An 18,889-nucleotide genomic window follows, 5' to 3' on the forward strand; every position below is an offset into this window, starting at 1 on the left:
CCAGTCACTGTGGAGAACTCTGAAATTGTGGGCGTCGTAGGAGCAGAGAGGAAGAAGTTGATGGAGTGAACAGACCGGCAGAGGCGGCATCAGGCTTGATTTGAGAAAGAAGGCGAGATATGCGGTGGTCACCAGCAACGGAGCTAGACACACACGGTGACGAGTCAGAGGACATCACTACACAGACTTGATAGAGAAGGCAAAATAAGCTGTATCAATAACCAGACAGCAGGCTGCAGTGATATAGAGGCAGCAAGAAGGGCCTGTCAGTTCCTGGCTGAGATCGATCACCCCAGTCGGCGCACCTCTGGAGGACGTCGTGGATTAAGCACCGAAACGTCTCAGGAAGGAAGACCATCCACCGGATGATGGAACTAGATTCCGACATAAAAAGCAATTCATTGGTTGAGGTTTAGTATTTAAAGTGGGAATTTTAGATACCATAGTTTTTAACAAATCTTGGCAATCTTAAGTAGGCGCCGGATGGGATTAAAGGTTTAAAAAACAGATGAAGATTGATAAAGGGTGGAGTTTATAGCGCGAACAGGGGTTTTTAGAAACAGAAGAAATGAGTTATATGGTGAAGTGGTTTATATTAAGGGAAGGTGAATCTCGTCGTACTCGCTAGACAGATGACGAGGTATATGCTGAACAACAGATACATGGAAATCCCAGTGCAGAAAAGAGAGATTTTCGGAGTGTACGGATGTGTGGAGCACACCAGTGCATATCCAGATTACCACGGAGGCACGGGAGAACAAAGGCGACTTGGCAGAACTTTTGCTGGACCTAGCGAACGCCTACGGATCTATACCACACAAGCTAATGGAGATGATGCTGAAGAAGTACCACATACCTGAGAAGTTCAGAGTCATGCTGAATGACTACTTTGACTACTTCAGAATGTGCTTCACCATCGGCAACTACACATCAACGTGGCAGAGACTGGAAGACATCGAATGCACAGTATGAACCTGCTGATCGAATGCACAGTATGAACCTGCTGATTAAATCCGTGGGTGAAGATGAGCAGAGGGCCATACATGGTGGCAGGTATCAGATAACCACAAATAAGAGCCTTTATGGACGACATGCCGGTGACTACAAAGACAGTCGTTGAAGGATGTTGGACCCCGAGAGACCTGGAGGACGTACATAGTCACATGGGCACGGATGAAACTCAAACCGACAAAGTCTCGGAGTCTCGTCCTGAAGACAGTCAGAGTGAAGGATGAAAGATTCAAGGTTGGTGGCAGCGACGTACCGACGGTATCCGAGAAGCCAGTGAAGAGCATTGGAAAATGGTTCGACAACAGCCTGAACGACAGAAACAGTGTGGTGGAGATGCGCAGGCATGCTGACGACTGGATAAAGACTGTCGACGGAAGTGGGCTCCCAGGGAAGTTTAAATCTTGGATTTACCAGCACGGCGTACTTCCCAGACTCCTGTGGCCATTGTTGGTCTACGAAGTACCACTCTCCTCAGTAGAAGCGCTGGAGAGGATGATCAGCGGACACCTTCGGCGTTGGCTTGGCGTTCCCCAAAGCTTAAACACTATCGGCTTGTACAGCTCGGGGACGAACCTCCAGCTACCATTCAAGCCGGTGACGGAGGAGTTCAAGGTGCCGAAAGTACGACAGGTCATCATGTTGAGGGACAGCATAGACGCCAAAGTGAAAGATGCGAGGGTCGATACACGCCACGCTTAGGACGAAAGTGGTACCTTAAGAAGACTGTGAGAGAGGCAGAAGCACGATTGTATCATTGAGATATCAGAGGGACGGTTGCAGCGGGGCGACTAGGACCGGGCACGATATCTAGACCTACATGGCGCAGTGTAAGTCAAGGGAGCGACGGGCGACGGGACATAACTCAAGCAAAGGTCAGACAGATTGAGGAGATGGCTAGACAGGTGCGAGCTGTCAACTTGGGATAACAGGGGAGTTAACTGCATTGGGAAGACGCGAGACAACGGAAGATTCCATGAGGTGACCAGCAAAACTGGCACGTGTGTTGTCATTATTAACAATTGCTCTCGCAGATACACATAGCACCACGACCAGGTCCTAAAAGAGATAGCTGCAAGCCTTGACAGTACCAAAAAGAAGAAGAGAGCATTGTCGAATGGACCAAAGTTCATCAACTTTGTGAAGGCAGGAGGGAAGGAAAAGAGCAGCGTGGAGTTAGGCGGGATACTAGGAACGGCAGCAGACTGGGAGATGAGGGCTTACATCCATCAACGCATGGGATTTCCAGGGGAAGTCGTGTCAACGCCCCTTCACCCAGACATTGTGTTGTAGCCCCGGAACTCCAAGCAGGTCTTTATGGTGGAACTCATAGTACCATGGGAGGACAGGATTAGAACGACACACGAGAGGAATAGGTTAAAGTACCTGCAACTCGTGAAGGATTGCCAGAAACAAGGTTGGAGGACATGGTGCCTTCCAGTTGAGGTCGGATTTCGAGGGTTCCCAGCTCAGTCACTGTGGAGAACTCTGAGATTAATGGGCGTCGTGGGAGCAGAAAGGAAGAAGTTGTTGAGAGCCGTGAGCAGACAGGCAGAGGCGGCATCAGGCTGGATTTGGAGAGAAAGAGGGGCGGGACATGGTGCGGTCACCATGAACAGTGCTAGGCACACACGGTGACGAGTCAGAGGACGTCACTACACAGACGTGATGCAGCAGGCAGAACTAAGCTGTATCGATAACCAATGACAGAAGGCTGCAGTGACATAGAGGCAGCAACAAGGGCTGGTCAGTTCCTGACTGGGATTGATCATCCAGTCGGCGCACCTCTGGAGGACGTCGTGGATTAAGCACCGAAACGTCTCAAGAAGGAAGACCATCCACCCAATGATGGAGCTGGCCAGAATTGGAATATCCCGATGAACTGAAAGTAATTAATAGTTAGGGGTTTAGTATCTAAAGTGGGAATCTTAGATACCATAGTTTTTAACGAATCTTGGCTATCTTAAGTAGGCGTCGGGTGGCATTAAAGGTTTAAAAAACAGATGTAGATTGATAAAGAGTTTATAGCGCGAACAGGGGTTGTTAGAAGTAGAAAAAATGAGTTACATGTATATGGTGAAGTGGTTTATATTACAATCAATGTTTATTTTCGGGAGAATGTTGATTACTGTGTAAAATCATCTACAAGTCTGTCCTACTAAAGCAGAGGTTTGTATACAAATCACGTTAAATAGTAGTAAAGGGAAAATATTATGATAGAAGATGGTAGGAATTGGGGTCGGTATAGGGGAGTGCTTGGGGGAGGGATCATATATGAAGTTTATTTTTATTTTTTGGGGTATGTTTTAACGTGATTATTGTAGATCAACATGAATGACATGCTCTCGAAGAAAAGGCGAAGCTACATAATAAACATTATTTCATATCGTGGGATACTATGACAGATGTAATGCTGTTTTGATATGTTTATAACGTGATTATTGAAGATCAACATGGACTTCGTGTACATGCTCTCGAAGAATAGGCGAAAATACATAATACACATTATTTCCTATCGTGGGATGTATGAATGAAGTGATGTTGTTGTTTTGGTATGTTTATAACGAGTAGGAGGAGAGACATAAAATATACATTATATAGGAGTGAGTAAGTTTGAGAGAGAGAGAGAGAGAGAGAGAGAGAGAGAGAGAGAGAGAGGGAGAGAGAGAGAGAGAGAGAGAGAGAGAGAAGACATGACGGTCATTCAAGTCCACCGCCCCGACCTATTTCTAGACATACCATAGTAAGGAAATGGTGACGGCTTGTTGAATGGAGTACATACTTACATGTAGCTGCTAGTGATATGTATTTGTTGGTGCATATGTGACAAAAAAGATGGAAGTAGGCGAAAATCAAGAGGAAATAGAGAGTGGGAGAGAGGAAAAAAATTCTTACTAGAAATATGTCGAGTCAGTGGACCTGATTAGCCATCATACTCGTTTTTGTTTATTGTACGTGCGTGTGGTTTGCGCGCTTTATTAGGGGTCGCAAACATCTCGTATTCAAGCAGAGTTCAAACAAAATTGCGACTGCACTAACTTAGAAACGAAAGGGATGGTCTCAAAAACGAATTTTGTAGAAAAAAAATAATCACAAATGCATACATTTTTGATGCTGTCAAACAGCAATCATAGGTACGCTAAGCAAGCTTGAGCACATCAAAACAACAATAAGAATCCGCGATGAAAATCAAATGCTGTTTTGTTACTTTCACACCCTAATTGAAGGTATAACATAATAAAACACACATGTATCATAATTGTCACAATAATAATCGGTGTATACAATTACGCAATCAGTGATGTTTTCCGATGTTTACTTAGAACTATTTCGTTTTGATCTTGGTTCAGATCTTGTGTATTTCCGAAAATCACACACAACGCCTTCTTAATTTATTCCTCCGCAGTAGATTTTCTTATATTATCTACTTAGTTGAATGATACAAAATTGATGCTATAAATGATGATTAATTATGTTTGTTTTAATGATTTATACAAAAAATAAGATTTAAGTGTGTTTGCAAAAGTCTTATTTGGTTGACGTTGCGAACTATATCTGTTTAAATTACTACGATCTCTTCCATCTAGAGATGTGAAATCTCGAGTTGCTTCACTTTAAACGCCATTGCTATTAGGTCTTTCATTGCAGGAATTAATTATTTATAGCTACCTTTTAATTATTTCACCAAGATCAATTAAAACAAATACATATAGAAATTATACATGTGGTTTCAATCTCTAGTCAACATTAATTCCATTTTTCTTTTTTTTCTGAAAACATACCGTAGTAAACCGAACTATATCTTCTCTACCCTCTAGAGATGTGAAAGCTCGAGTTGCCTCCCTTAAAACCTCATTACTATATCACCGTAGTGAAAGTGCACTGCATAGCACTTGTTCTATTTGTTCAAGCCGTGTTTAAACAAAGATACACAACATATTTGCAACAATGTTCCATAACATCAAAGGGATTGTTGTAAAAGGTAACCAAATTATGACTTTTTATTTGACAAAAGTATCTGGCTATGATTTATAAGTCAAAAGTAGGCAAAGCAAAGTGATACATACATACAAGCAGCCATGTTAGTCTTTCTAACAAGGAATATTTCTGTTGTTATTAAATGGATATTAATTAGATCTAACTCATTTTCTTTTCTTTTAAAGGGACATTGATGAAATTGATAATTTCAGTAATTAGAATGTGTATATAGATTACTTACATGTATTAAAAGAAAATAGCACTCAGATTTTTAACAGATTTATTGGTTTGATAAATCTACTCATTTCAGAAATAAGAAATTTTGATATATAAAATATATATCAGTCATTTCAGGAAAAAACCTATTTAACTTGTGGTTGTTGAATCAACTTTGTGTATATTTAAACAATTAATATCTTTTGTTTAACTCCAAAATTCAACATTGCACATTATATAAATACAATGTTCTACAACATGTTAACTAAATTTAATATAAATGATAAACCAATTCTTTTATTCCTTTGTTTGAGTCCTTCATTCACAGCATCTATGAGTGGCCTTGGCACTTTGATTAACTTGCATTATCAGCTTTAACCAGAGGTCTCAGAAAAATCTTAGCGACCACCATTAAATGATCTACGTCAGTCAATGGAATGACTGGCTTTTCTCTGTTTTTTCCCTTCACTAACATCTTCCTTTGAAAATATTGAATACATATCGAGAACTTTGCCTAAATTCTACACGCAGCAACACACTTCTATTGGTATGTTCCACATATGGCCACTGCGTGCGAAGTATTTTTGAAAGTATTAATATCTAAGAGGTCTGCTTATTGAACATGCTGTTCCCTGATCATTTACATGCAAAATGCAATAAGCAAAACTTAAGGCACCAAGATGAACCTTACATATAATATATGAATTTCAGAGAGAAAATGTCATTATTTTTTTCAGGAATAGTACTAATAAACTTCAATAAATAAAATCAAAGATCACTTCATGTCGGTCCTTTTGTGGTTTGATCAGTTCCAAACTAGAGCCCAAAGGGAGCCTTTCTATAAAATTTGAGGCCGAATCCTTTAGCATTTTCTGAGAAATAGTGATAATAATCTTCAACAATCGAATTCCAAAATGGTTGTCCGTCAGTTATTTTGTTGACCGATTGAAACACAAAATGCAATACGCACAGCGTCGCACACTATGGTTATAGGAGAACCTATTCGTGGAATTTGAAACAGATTCCTTCAGTACTTTGAGAGAAATAGCGGTAACATACTTCAACCATCTAAAATCCAAAATGTCCGCCGATTTTACATCTTGTTAATCGATCTAAAAATGCTATGTGCAGGAATAGCAGTAACAATTACCGGACGGGAGGACAGACCGACCACTTTGTTTGTCTGATTAATTAACGTCCTATTAACAGCTATGGTCATGTATGTAAGGACGGAGACCGACCACGAACGAAAGGCCACAACAAATGATGATGGTGGGCTAATTAAAAACAATATACTGGTTGGCGATCCACCATCGCCAAAAACATATTATATAAGCTGAAATAGCTTTTAATTTCCACGTAGGAATGTAAAACGAGATAATTACCGCGTATGAGTTGGCTATCTTTGCACAAGACGACAAAGAAGTAATGAAATTATTTTTCGACATAAAACTTTTTCGTTAAAAAATTGTTTTTAAGATACTTCAATTTTTGTTTCCGTATTGCACCGGGCCTTTAAATGCACCGTCTTGCAATAAATAAAAAAAAACAGATAAAAAAATCTGGGTACAGTACTTACCTTTGATTGATGCGTGCAATGGGCGTGCGCTCGCAATATCGCAAAACATGGATATCGATTATGCTGCTTCCGATCATTCTGGAACTCGTCTCCTGTTGCGCGCTTGGCATTATGGGATAGTTTAATTTCATATCGAGTATGGATGACCCCGCTTCCGATCATTAGGGAAGTATTTGTTCAAAAAGTTGACAGCTGGCTGTAAAGTGAATGAAGATTCTTTTTAGAAATGATAAAATATGCGATCATCCTTATGCTTGTTCACTTCTTATTCTTTATTGAACCGCGTACATTTCCAAGATGGCGGTCATCGGTAAACAAGAGGACACCAGTGATAAGAAAAATAAATTATTCCTCGGCTTTATGAGAAATACAAAAGCAATCACCATTGTGAATTGTAGTGAAAACAATAAATTATTTTAATTACCTATTCGACCCAATAAGCGCCCAGGGCGTTTTAAAAAAATGTAAAAATGAAAAGGTGCTTAATAAGACGAAATTATTGCAAACCTATACAATTATGTGTAGTTTTAGTCTTTATTTTGTGCCAAGGCAACTGACATTGAGGCCTCAAAAAGGAGGAGGGTCGCTTATAGGGGCATGGGCGCTTATTGGGTCGAATAGGTACTATACTTATGTTTATTATGTAAACCTACATTGTATTCTGTGTATCGCAATAGCCGATGATCTGTTAGGCCTAGCGTACAATGTAAAGGTATAGGTAAAGGTAAGTATTTTTTATGTAAATAGAAAAACGATGTACTTTGTTTATGTTGGAGGCCTTTCACCATGATTTCGTCATATTTAGTTAAACTTTTCAGGTTTTTTTTTTTTTTTTTTTTTTTGAAAAACGGAATCGAAATTATACGGCCCAGTTCCGTAAAGATATTGATTAGGAACTTCAACATTTGATATAATATATATAATTCTACATGTGACTGTGAGATATCAGACTCGCCTACAGATATTTTTTCAGAATGTGTCGAAAAACGTATGAAGATCCACCTAGTATAACTGAGAACAGTAATTTTTGCTGACACCCAATAATTTTCGTTTGGCAGCGGTTAATTTTTTTGAAGCACATATGGCGGCGAGATGTCACTTTTGATTCAGTATAAATGTCATTTCATGACTGGAACGACACTTAATTATCTTTGTTTATGATGGTGTTTGTCCGTTAAACTGTTTAAAGGGCCTATACCTTTCCGAAACGGCTTTTAATTTTTAAAACAGGAATGTAAAACGAGATCAATAATTTTGTAGAGTCGCAGAAGTTATTAACTATACGTTTACTAGCACACTTATCATCACCTTCAGAACTGTTTAATTAGAATAAATAAAATGTTAATTTTCATAACGCGGGTCGTTTTATGTTTCCCGCCGTCGTCCTAAATGCCGCGCGATAGTTGACTATCACTGCGCCAGACAGCAAAACAGCGAAATGAATCTCCACTGTTATCGAACATTAGACAGGAAATCTTGCATATGTTTGGTGTTGTAACCTCATCTTAAGCCATCGATATATATTTTCTTTTGTTATTAATGTTTTTAAGAAACCTTCAAATTTTGCTCCGGAAAGGTAGTGGGCCTTTAAAATGATTCTCTCCGAAATCAAGAAATTTCCTAAAACCTTTCGAACATAGGTTTACACCAACACCCATGCGCAGTGATATGTTTGCGCTTATCCGGTTGCTAATATAAGTCAGACGTTTTTGATTCAGAACGAAAATGATTGAATTTTATTAAAGTACCGTGTCGCTGACGATCACATATTTCTTCGTTTTCACAGAACAGTTTTTGACTAAGTCTATTTTATTTTTCTTAACCTACCAAATCTGGGAACTTATTGCTAAAAGTAAAAAATAAAATGTCCGGATAAAGCCGTTTATTTTTCTTTGTACATGTATGCGAAAACGTTATCTGTGGTTAATTGATCACGCAAACAGAAAGTACAATAGCTAATAGGTATAAAACAAAGAATGAAAAGGACGTACATGTATGTTGCGAGATATATAGAATCTTACATGAGTGTTCATTTCATTTGAGATTTTATGAAACAAGTATAAGAATAGGCCTGGCTCGCAAAAATAAAAACTTCGAGACGAGTTTCATAAAATCTCATATGAATGATCACAAATTTAAGATACTTTTTATCACATATCTACAAATAACTACATACACATGTATCAAAGAATGTAACGTCTAAATGAATTCCGAAAATCCAGCAGAGGCCGCTATTATGCCCTACCGTCCTCGTAATCCTGACGTCACGTCATTTTTCCTGATGTCATTTTATTGTTTCTGTCTGACGTCACAATGAATTTCTAGCCAATGAAAATCGTTCCAGGTCATATTACACTAGTGGCATATGCAAAAATATTACACGGGCGAAATTACTAGATATCAGGAGGATTATGTGATAAAACACTATTTACGCTATAAATATAGATAATAAAAGTTCATACTTTGAAGCTACAAAGCTGTTTGTATACCAATTGTACCTTTAACGTGATCTTAAGATAAGGTTTTTGGTGGTTATTTTTTGAGAGGTGGCCAATCAAAATGGCCCGCATTGTGTATACATGAGTGTTTTTAGAAAATATGGAAATAACATTACTTTCTACACTTACATTTATTACAAATGCATATCTATATTTTATTGATATCAAAATAGCCAATGAAAAACTTTGAGAAAATCCAGTAGACTCCAAAATTTGAATTAATTGAATAATATGAACTTTACAAGTAATGATTGTAATGGAGGACCATTACAGATGTCCCGCAAACGAACTGTGCAGTAGGAAATGATCACAAAGTTCAGGTTGTGTGATATCTGAACAAATAATGTGTTCAGCTTAATGTAACAAAATCTAAATTTCAACCAATCAGATGCCTCCATTAGGTAACCATGACAGCACAGCTTTTCAAAACTGATTCAATGTTGATAAGCATAGTTAGCATACCTCAATACCCCCATGTACCAATATAACATAGCATACCCTTTAACCCCCTTGTACTAATTTTCAGCTTTATCGGACAAAATGTAAAATCAACCAATCATAGGCCTCCATTATGTAACCATGACAACACAGCTTTTCAAACCTGTTGCCATGTAGATAAGCATACCTCACAATCCCCGTGCAATCAGAGGCCTATATTTCGTTACCATGACAACTGAGCTTTTCGAAAATGCTGCCATGTTATTCGGTGTCCCAAATAACCACTATATACTAATTTTCATCGAAATCCAACTCCAAAATCTCAAAACCGGAAATGGGCTCTGGCGGCCTTCTTGGACTTCCAATTGGGGAAAAAAGACCTTGCACAATTCCACACCCTAATGAGTTTGTATGTGAAGTTTCGTGATAATTGGCCTAGTAGTTTCTGAAAAAAGCTGCGGAAACCCGCGCGGCGGAAGAAAGTGGAGGAAATAAAAATAAAAATAATAATTAACTTACATTTTATATGATAATAAAAAAATGCTGTAATAGGTATCTTCATAATTCCAATTGTTCTGAAATCAGAACGATTTTTGAAGTGTTCCAGCAAAATTAATGTAGTGTAACTTACTTTCTTTTGGAGAAAATCGACTTTTTGTGTCACTATTTTCCTGATGCAAATATTCGCTATTGCAATACTTGGAAGGTCTTTATCATTACGGTGTTTATTCTCGTTGAAAACAAGCGTTCTGACGCCCTGCGCGGGTTAAGTTTATTTAACGAATTTAAATTCTACAAAAGAAGCGGAACAATATCAAGAAACGATGCATTTTCAGCTCTAATATCCACATTAGTCGGGCACAGAACTCAATACCGGATAAAAAGAATTTCCTGTAATAGTTGCTATAGGAAAATATTACGATGTCAGTGAATAAAAAAAATAAAAAAACATATTGATAAACAGACTGTTTTGGCAAAACTGTTAGGCCTACTAAAGAGCTCCAAATAAATTTTGAAGCGTCGCTTAAAAAACAAAATGGCGTCGAAAAAAAAACCGAATGCGCAACTTTTTCGGGCGGTTAATCACCCGTTGCTAGGGGGTTGCTTCGAACGTGTCTATTGTCTCCTGTTGTTGTAATGCTAACTGCCGTGTTATAGTGTAAAATACCAAATATATCTCAACCAATCAGAATGCATGATTCTTACTTGAGATATAATAATGTAAAAGGTCACAGACTGATCCTAGTTCCGATTCGATTGACATCTCGCGAACTTTTAAATGCATTATATAATGTTGTATGATGGCTTCAATCCTGGCGTCTTTGAATTAACAAACTGAATATAGATCTAATAAATTGCTTCTAACACATTAGCCCCTAATTACACACAAATGTGAAGTTTAACATGTTTGAATCTGTTAATTCAAGTATATACTAAAGCCTTTCTCGGTGCATATAGGTCTAGCATGGAATATTGCCGCAAGTTAACGGCACGGTAATTTAAAAATACCAAGTGTACAGTACATGTACTCCTACCCTAACTACTGTAATTTTGACGCAAAAGTACGCAAAAATATCAACAAGTCATTGAAGCTTATCGAGTAGAATTTCATTTATTCCACCACACATAATACGCCTGTATTTTAGATTTTAGTTGGGTTTTTTTTGTGGTAAAAATCACAAAATAATATATGTTCAGTAACATGCCATGAAAACTTACACCACTGTACATTGATTGACCTTTCTATTGTAAAATATATGATTACTGTGAGGTTATTTCGAGAATAGGTCGGTGGCAAGTAAACGTAACGGGGAGGAATTGTCGTCTGCTCATGACGGGCCTAGACACAGTTTGGGGGGCTTTTTTGTTTCACTTATATATACTTACATGTAATTCACTTGTTGCATATCAAAAATTAGTTTTGATAACGCCCAACAGTCAAAGGTCAAGAAGGATGACCAGAGTAGTACACCATGCTTGTATTCCGTAAATTAGGAACGCTGTGACAGGGGTTAACTACCCATAATTCCTAGCGGTGGGTTATTGCAACAGGGGTTTGCTAGAAACCGCATAGAAGCGCGAAGACCTAATAATATAGCACAGGCGTTTGGTTCTATAGGCTCTTAACTTTATATATGTGTACATATATAGAGAGTAAAGTGTCCATACAGCCAAACGCCTGTGAATATAGGCAAGTTTGGGACTAAAGCATGCACGATGCGATATATGCCACTGTTCAAGGAGCGTATGCCAAATCTGTCCTACGATTTCAAGTTTTAATAGGTATCGCGTCGAGCTGACTATACCTATCTGTTTTTTTTTTTTTTTTTTTTTTTCAAACTTATGATATAGGCAGGTTTAGTAGAGTATGCAGAGGGTTGGTATTGAATCTCCTACTCCCTAGGTAGGGAACGACTCTTTTTCTGTCCCTGGAATTTCTAGAAAAAAAATATAATTAATACAAGATTTAGAAAAAAACGGATTGGATCTTACACCAGTCGATTTTATGGGGTGATGAATTGAGTTCCTTTTGAACAAATTTAACATGAACTGCTTCGAACGACCAAAGCAAGATGTTTGTTTACAACTTCCGGTTTATCACGCGAATCTTTCACTCACAGGAAGTGCATATATCGGTGACCGCTTTATATCCCTATCTGAAGGCCCGTTAGTCCGAATGCCTATTACTCCTATGGCCCTTTAATCCGAAGGCCCATTTGTCCTAAGGACCCGTTAGACCGAAGGCCCATTAGTCCAAAGGCCCGATAGTCCGAAAACAGATAATACAACTGGAATTTATATACGAACAATTCTCGAAATGAAACAAACGTTGATTACAGTTTTCGATGCAAAAGATTTGTTGTAAATTTGCTAAGGTATTATACTGTTACGAAAAATGGTAATAAACAACGAAATGTTCAAAAAGTAGGTCAGAATGACCTAGTTAAGCATTTATTCTATTTTAGCATTAAAAACTTTAATATTTTTGCTGAAAACTAGGATTTTTCAAAGATTTGAAATTGATGTTAAGTACTACATAAGAATCTTGACACGACCTGCTTAAGATGATTACATCCTAGGGTCACATTTGCTAAGTCACGTGCATAAATTAGGTCATATTCAATGAATGTTATTGTCTGTCAACTAAGTAACTTTTTGATTTTCCATGTTAAAAGCAATGCAAGTGTTTAAGCTATTTAAGTTTATCATCAGTTTGGAAAAAAATGTTATCTCTGTTGTAACTAGGACTTAAACAATGAAAATTTGAATTTTCATCCTTTGACCTTTGATCTTTGACCTCTGAAATCACCACGAGCGCAGAAAAAATCGGTTTTTCTGAATAGCATACAATATGCAGCTGACCCTAATGTATCTTCATGCAATATTTTGCTTATCACTGAGTGGCCGTAAAACGGCCCAAAGTAATACTCCTCCTTTTACCACTTTTTTTATAAAGTTTCAGCACTGGAAGTGCTTTTAATTATGAAAGTTAAAAAAAAAAGGTTCGAAAGATGCCGAATTATTCCGAACTCTTCCGAACATCGTCGCGACAATCTCAAAGTAACACAAGAGTTTTGAAACCATGAGAAAATATCAACAATTTATCATAAAAATAAAGCTTGTACATTACAATATTTGATACCCACAATATTTTACGGCAATATGTTAATTGGATATTTCAAATACTCATTCTGTACGTGTAATACCAGTATGATGTGCTCATATCACAGGTGTTCGTTTCTAATATAAGTATAAGTATAATACTGGGTCAGTATTATACTTATAATAGAAACGAACACCTGTGCTCATATTAGACATTTCTAACGTCGATCAGACACGGACTCCGAGACCAACTTCGACTGTTTTCAGGGATCATCTGATTCATCTCAAAACTTCTAACGTAAAAATTTTGCTCGGACGTCCCCGAGGACATCCCAGCTCCTAATATAATGTTTATTGCAAAAACGGTTTGCACTGCATAAGGCACAAGTTGAAATAGTCTCGAGTTCGATCCTCACTACTGCTCTATTATTTTTACTGTTCTTAATTATTTTTTATTTCTTTTTATAATACCCCTCAGCCACAGTCACCATACTCAAGGACGTCACTTATAAATTCTTGCCATACTGCTTTAATGAAACATAAAATATTATTATCTAGAGTATTTATTATCACCTTGATTAAGCATTTTTTTATATCTTTAAAAAAGTTTTGATGTTGCTTCAGTTTTTAACCATATTTTATGACAATAACACTGTCCCACTATCAATAATTTCTACAAAATTGAAAAAGTAATTGACAACTCATGATCAGTGGCGTAGGAAGATGAAACGTAATGGGGGGCAAAGGTCCTCAATATTTCGTAACAACTCCCCCCCCTCCCTCGGGCGCCCCGCACCCATAGTTGGTAATTGATATACATGTACTTTTTTTCAAATATCATTACATATAATCCTTGTACATTTCTATAAACAGTGGTGTGTCGCTAACAGGAAATTAATGAATACACAAATAAAGGTTATCCCTTTTGAAATATTATGATAAAGAACGACTGAGATGAGTTTTACGATGGAATTTGAGGATTTTGCGAGCGCCGAAGGCGTGAGATTTTGGTGTTTGGGGGGGTCCGGGTTCTCCCCCGGGAAATACTTTACGATTTAGAATGGCAGAGATGAGTTTTACGGCGCATTTTGTTGAAATTGCTTGCGCCGAAGGCACGGAATTTTGGTGTTCGGGGGGAGGGGGGGGTCCGGGGGTCTACACTGGGAAAAAAATTTACGATTTAGAATGGCAGAGATGAGTTTTACGACGCATTTTCTTGAATTTGCGAGGGCCGAAGGCGCGGGATTTTGGTGTTTCTGGGGTCCAGGGGTGGGGGGGGGGGGGGGGGGGGGGGGGGGGGGGGGGTCTCCACCGGAGGAAAAATTAAGATTTAGATTGGCAGAGATGAGTTTTATGATGTATTTGATGAATTTGTGAGCGCGAAGGCGTGAAATTTTATTTGTTTTGGGGGTCCTGGGTTCTCCCCCGGGGAAAAAATGAAAAAAAATTAAGATTTCGAATAACTGAGATGAGTTTTACGATGTATTTTGATGAATATGCGAGCTCCGAAGGCGGGAGATTTTGTTGTTTGGGGGGTCAGGGGGGTCTCCCCCGAGAAAAAAATATTACGATTTGGAATAGCTGAGATGAGTTTTACAATGTATTTTGCTGATATGAAAGCATTCTTAATACGGTAATTTTTCGATTTAAAGTTACCTGCATTTAGAAATGAAAATTGTGAGTTCGTCATATCATTATGCAACCCTGTTCGATCTGAACATACCGGATTCACACCATCGGCACATTGTTGTGTAACTCAAAGTAATAATGAATTGAAGACATATAAAACAAATTAATCTTTTTAAGAAGCATTTTTTTAGATAGTATAATCCCTTGATGGAATTTTTAGTCTAGTTCGTGTGTATTGAATTTTCGTTGATAAAGGTTTGAACATTACGTGCTTGAACGTTTTAGGAAACGCGCCGCGCAGCGGAAAATTTTCTAAAACTAAGTACAAAAATGTGCATGAGGACCCTTTTTTTCTTTCAAATGTGCATTTTTAGAACATTTCACTCGGCGAAAATGGGGAGGCAAAAAGACATGTTTGCCCCCCCCCACCCCCGTTCACAAAATGTAGTAAAATCCGAGACTTGCCGAGGGTTTTGCAACATTTTGTGATCCCGAGGGTAGAATATCTCTATCCTTCATATCCACTTATGAAAGAGTGTTTTTCTTTCATACCTCGACGTTTTATTGCAATTTTTACAACTCTAATATCCCACCATTTTGAAATTAATTCGAAGAAATTCACGGTTGAAAGTCAATTTTCATACATGAAAAATTACGTGATATTTTCAACAAAAATTCCGTTGTTTGCATTTTTTTTTATAGTAAAACCAATCAGGTTTGTGAAAAAAAATGTTTAATTTTTTTTTTACCGAGAAATAGAAATTATGTTGACGCCATGACGTCACGAGAGGCTTTATTGCATGGGTAGCCATGCAATACAGCCTCAGGTGGCATAATTGTATTGCCCTAGAGCAGCCAGTTTTAGGGACTGGGACTAAGTAATCTCATAGAACACGTTGAGTTAGTATCGCCACGAGCAACACACGTGCATTCCCTAGAAAAACAGTGTTGCTGACAATGGAAAAAATGGCATAGAACTCGTTCAGCCTGCATCCCCAGGACACATATAGTTGCTGATAATGGGACCTGAAACTCGTTTGAAGTGTGCATCGTCACAAGAAATACTAGTATAGATGTTCAGAATGAGAGGATTTCTAAGATCGCGATAAAACGCATTATCGAGAGAACCAATGGTTAAAGGCCCGCTACCTTTCCGGAGCAAAATATAAAGATTTCTTAAAAACATTAATAACGTCAGAAAATATGTACCGATGGCCTAAGAAGAGGTTGCAACACCAAAGATATGCAAGATTCACCGCGTAATATATGAAAACAGTGGAAAGTCATAATCAACTACCGCGCGGTATTTAGGACGACGACGGGAATCAGAAGACGACCCGCGTTATGAAAATTAACATTTTATTTTATTTTGATTAAATTGTTTAGAAGGTGATGGTATATGTAGTATTAACGGTAAGTCAATAACTTTTGCGACTCTACAAAATTATCGATCTCGTTTTACATTCCCATTTTAAAAATAAAAAGCCGTTTCGGAAAGGTAGTGGGCCTTTAAGAAAGAGATTAGTTCGGGAAAGTTGTAAAGTCTCACCAACAGGGAAAATCATCGATGTTGTGAAAGAGATATTTCCTGAAACTCCAAGCCAATAAAGTTTGGAACTCATGGCGCCCACATCACCAAAGGAATCAGAAGAATGAGCAGCAAAAAAGAGGGTGAGAGTGAGATGATTTCGTTGAACTTGAATGTATTTTTAAGAGAAACGACGATGGTGGGAATAATATATATTCTGGAGCTACTATTAAAAAAATACAAATTCAAGATAGCAAGATTTTATGGAACATTTATTTGAACAAGACGGTGCATACCTTTACAACCTGGTCTGGATTATAACAACGAAAGAGTCCTAAAATGGTAATTCTATATAGTTTTTCAAAAGTTTACACTTTAGTCATCCTCGATATTTCAGGGGTTCCGATCACTTACGATCTCTATACCCCTGGACTATCTCGTAGTTAAACTGGAGGCAACAGAACAGAACAGGTGATTTAGTCATTTGATGTACATCAAAAGAGCCGTATGACGGTACACTGTGGTTGACTGTGTGGCTTTGATGTTAGGCGTCGCTCTCTCTGTAGTCTTCAAAGGAAATCTTTGCTAGCCTGTGATTGGTCAAATGTTTTCCGCTTAGCTGCCATCAATTCCACTATAAGATAGTCCAGGGGTGCAGAGATCGTACGTGATCGGAACCCCTGGAGTTTCGAGGATGCACTGTAGTAGAATCTGGATAGATGAACATAATTTCGTTCCTACCAGATCGTTAAATTGTTAAACACAAGCATTGCCATTTGAAGCATGGTTGTTTACTACGGCAACAAATCTGCGGATGCAATTTAACTTCTTGCGATGTGTGCGAAAATTTGGAAATGGCATTACTTGACATACAAAACTGTGCGAAATTATTCAATGATAATGTTGATGTATCTGTAAACCAAGGAAAACTGTCATGTAGTCCGCTAAACCTGCCTATATCATAAGGCTTTTTTTACTTTTTTTCGCATTATATATAGACTATATATTAGGTAAAATAGGCAGAATTAGCGGAATATCTTTCATCATATGTATTTTACTGTCAAACGGGGCTGTAGACAAGGCAATCCAGTTGCGCTATAGATCTTTACACTACATTGTATGCGCAGAATTCCTTGCAATTCGATTTAGAAACAGTAGATGACTCTCATGTCTTACTATCACAATATCCAAATGACACATACCTGACTTTAGATAGTACTGAGCAGCAGAATATTTTAATAAATTCTGAAATAATTGTGAAGTTTCTGGGTAAAAGATAAATGTTGATCGAACAGAAATATAGCCAGTACAAACTTCTACCGGAATTTGATTTTCAATAGGGAAAGAATAAATCATGTCGAATATTAGGAAATCATTTTAGTTTTAATTAATTTACATGTTTAGCCTTATCAAATAAAAACTCTTAAAATCTGTAACATTTACTTTTCTGCAAATAACAAATCAATGATCTACATTAATTACATATAGTACTTACTATGCAATAATATTATTATCAATATTCATTTCATATAAGCAATGTAAACTAGCAAAATAGAAAACAAAGGATAAAACATCCGATTTATATTATCCCAATCTGTGACTATTTACTACACAATACTGATGTGCTAGGTTTCATACTGTCTCATACTGTCCTGGCCCTGCAGGTAGGGCGTTAGATTTGTACCTGCTGCCCCTATTGCGTGATCGTAAAAGGCGACTAAATTTAGGATCTTATCTTTTCTCTTCTTCCTAACTGACTTTATCTTTCCTAATGCCTCCCTTGGCACCGCCTCACTTTTTGGTCTTGAGTTGAGCGTTTGCCCCTGTGAGGAAGGCTCTGGGTTCTGTCCCCTGGCCGAGACACACCAAAGTCTTTAAAAGTGGTAGTTTCTGCTCCTGCTTAGCGCTCAGCAAACAGGGAGTGGGACAACTGGTTTGCCCGTTGTCAGTATAATGTGACCGGATGGGGTGTGTTGCTTGGTGTCTTCGGCGGCATGCTTCAGTGATATAGCACTATAAAAAGGGCAACAGTTCCACTATACAAGAAGACACAACATGAATATACCGTAGTCTACCAAGCACCTCGCACAACATACACGCAACACGCCGCATTCACGGGAGGCCGTCCTTACATGACCATAGCTGTTAATAGGACGTTAATAAATCAAACAAACAAACAAATTCATACTGTCTACTTCATTGAAAAGACATTTGTCAACTGCATTTTACCTACTTACAGCTCCAAGGAAAGTAACAAGACCCAGCAGCGCATTAATCCGATCTACATTGTAGGTTGTGTGTGTATCCGAGCCGTATTTTAGAATAATAGGCATGTTCTATTGATGGGGGAAAAAACAACAAAACAATGGCTAGTGCACGTCATTATGTTTTATTTAGGGAGGGAAATTCATC

The sequence above is a fragment of the Argopecten irradians genome, chromosome 15 (assembly GCF_041381155.1).
Source record: "Argopecten irradians isolate NY chromosome 15, Ai_NY, whole genome shotgun sequence".
NCBI classification, from domain to species: domain Eukaryota; kingdom Metazoa; phylum Mollusca; class Bivalvia; order Pectinida; family Pectinidae; genus Argopecten; species Argopecten irradians.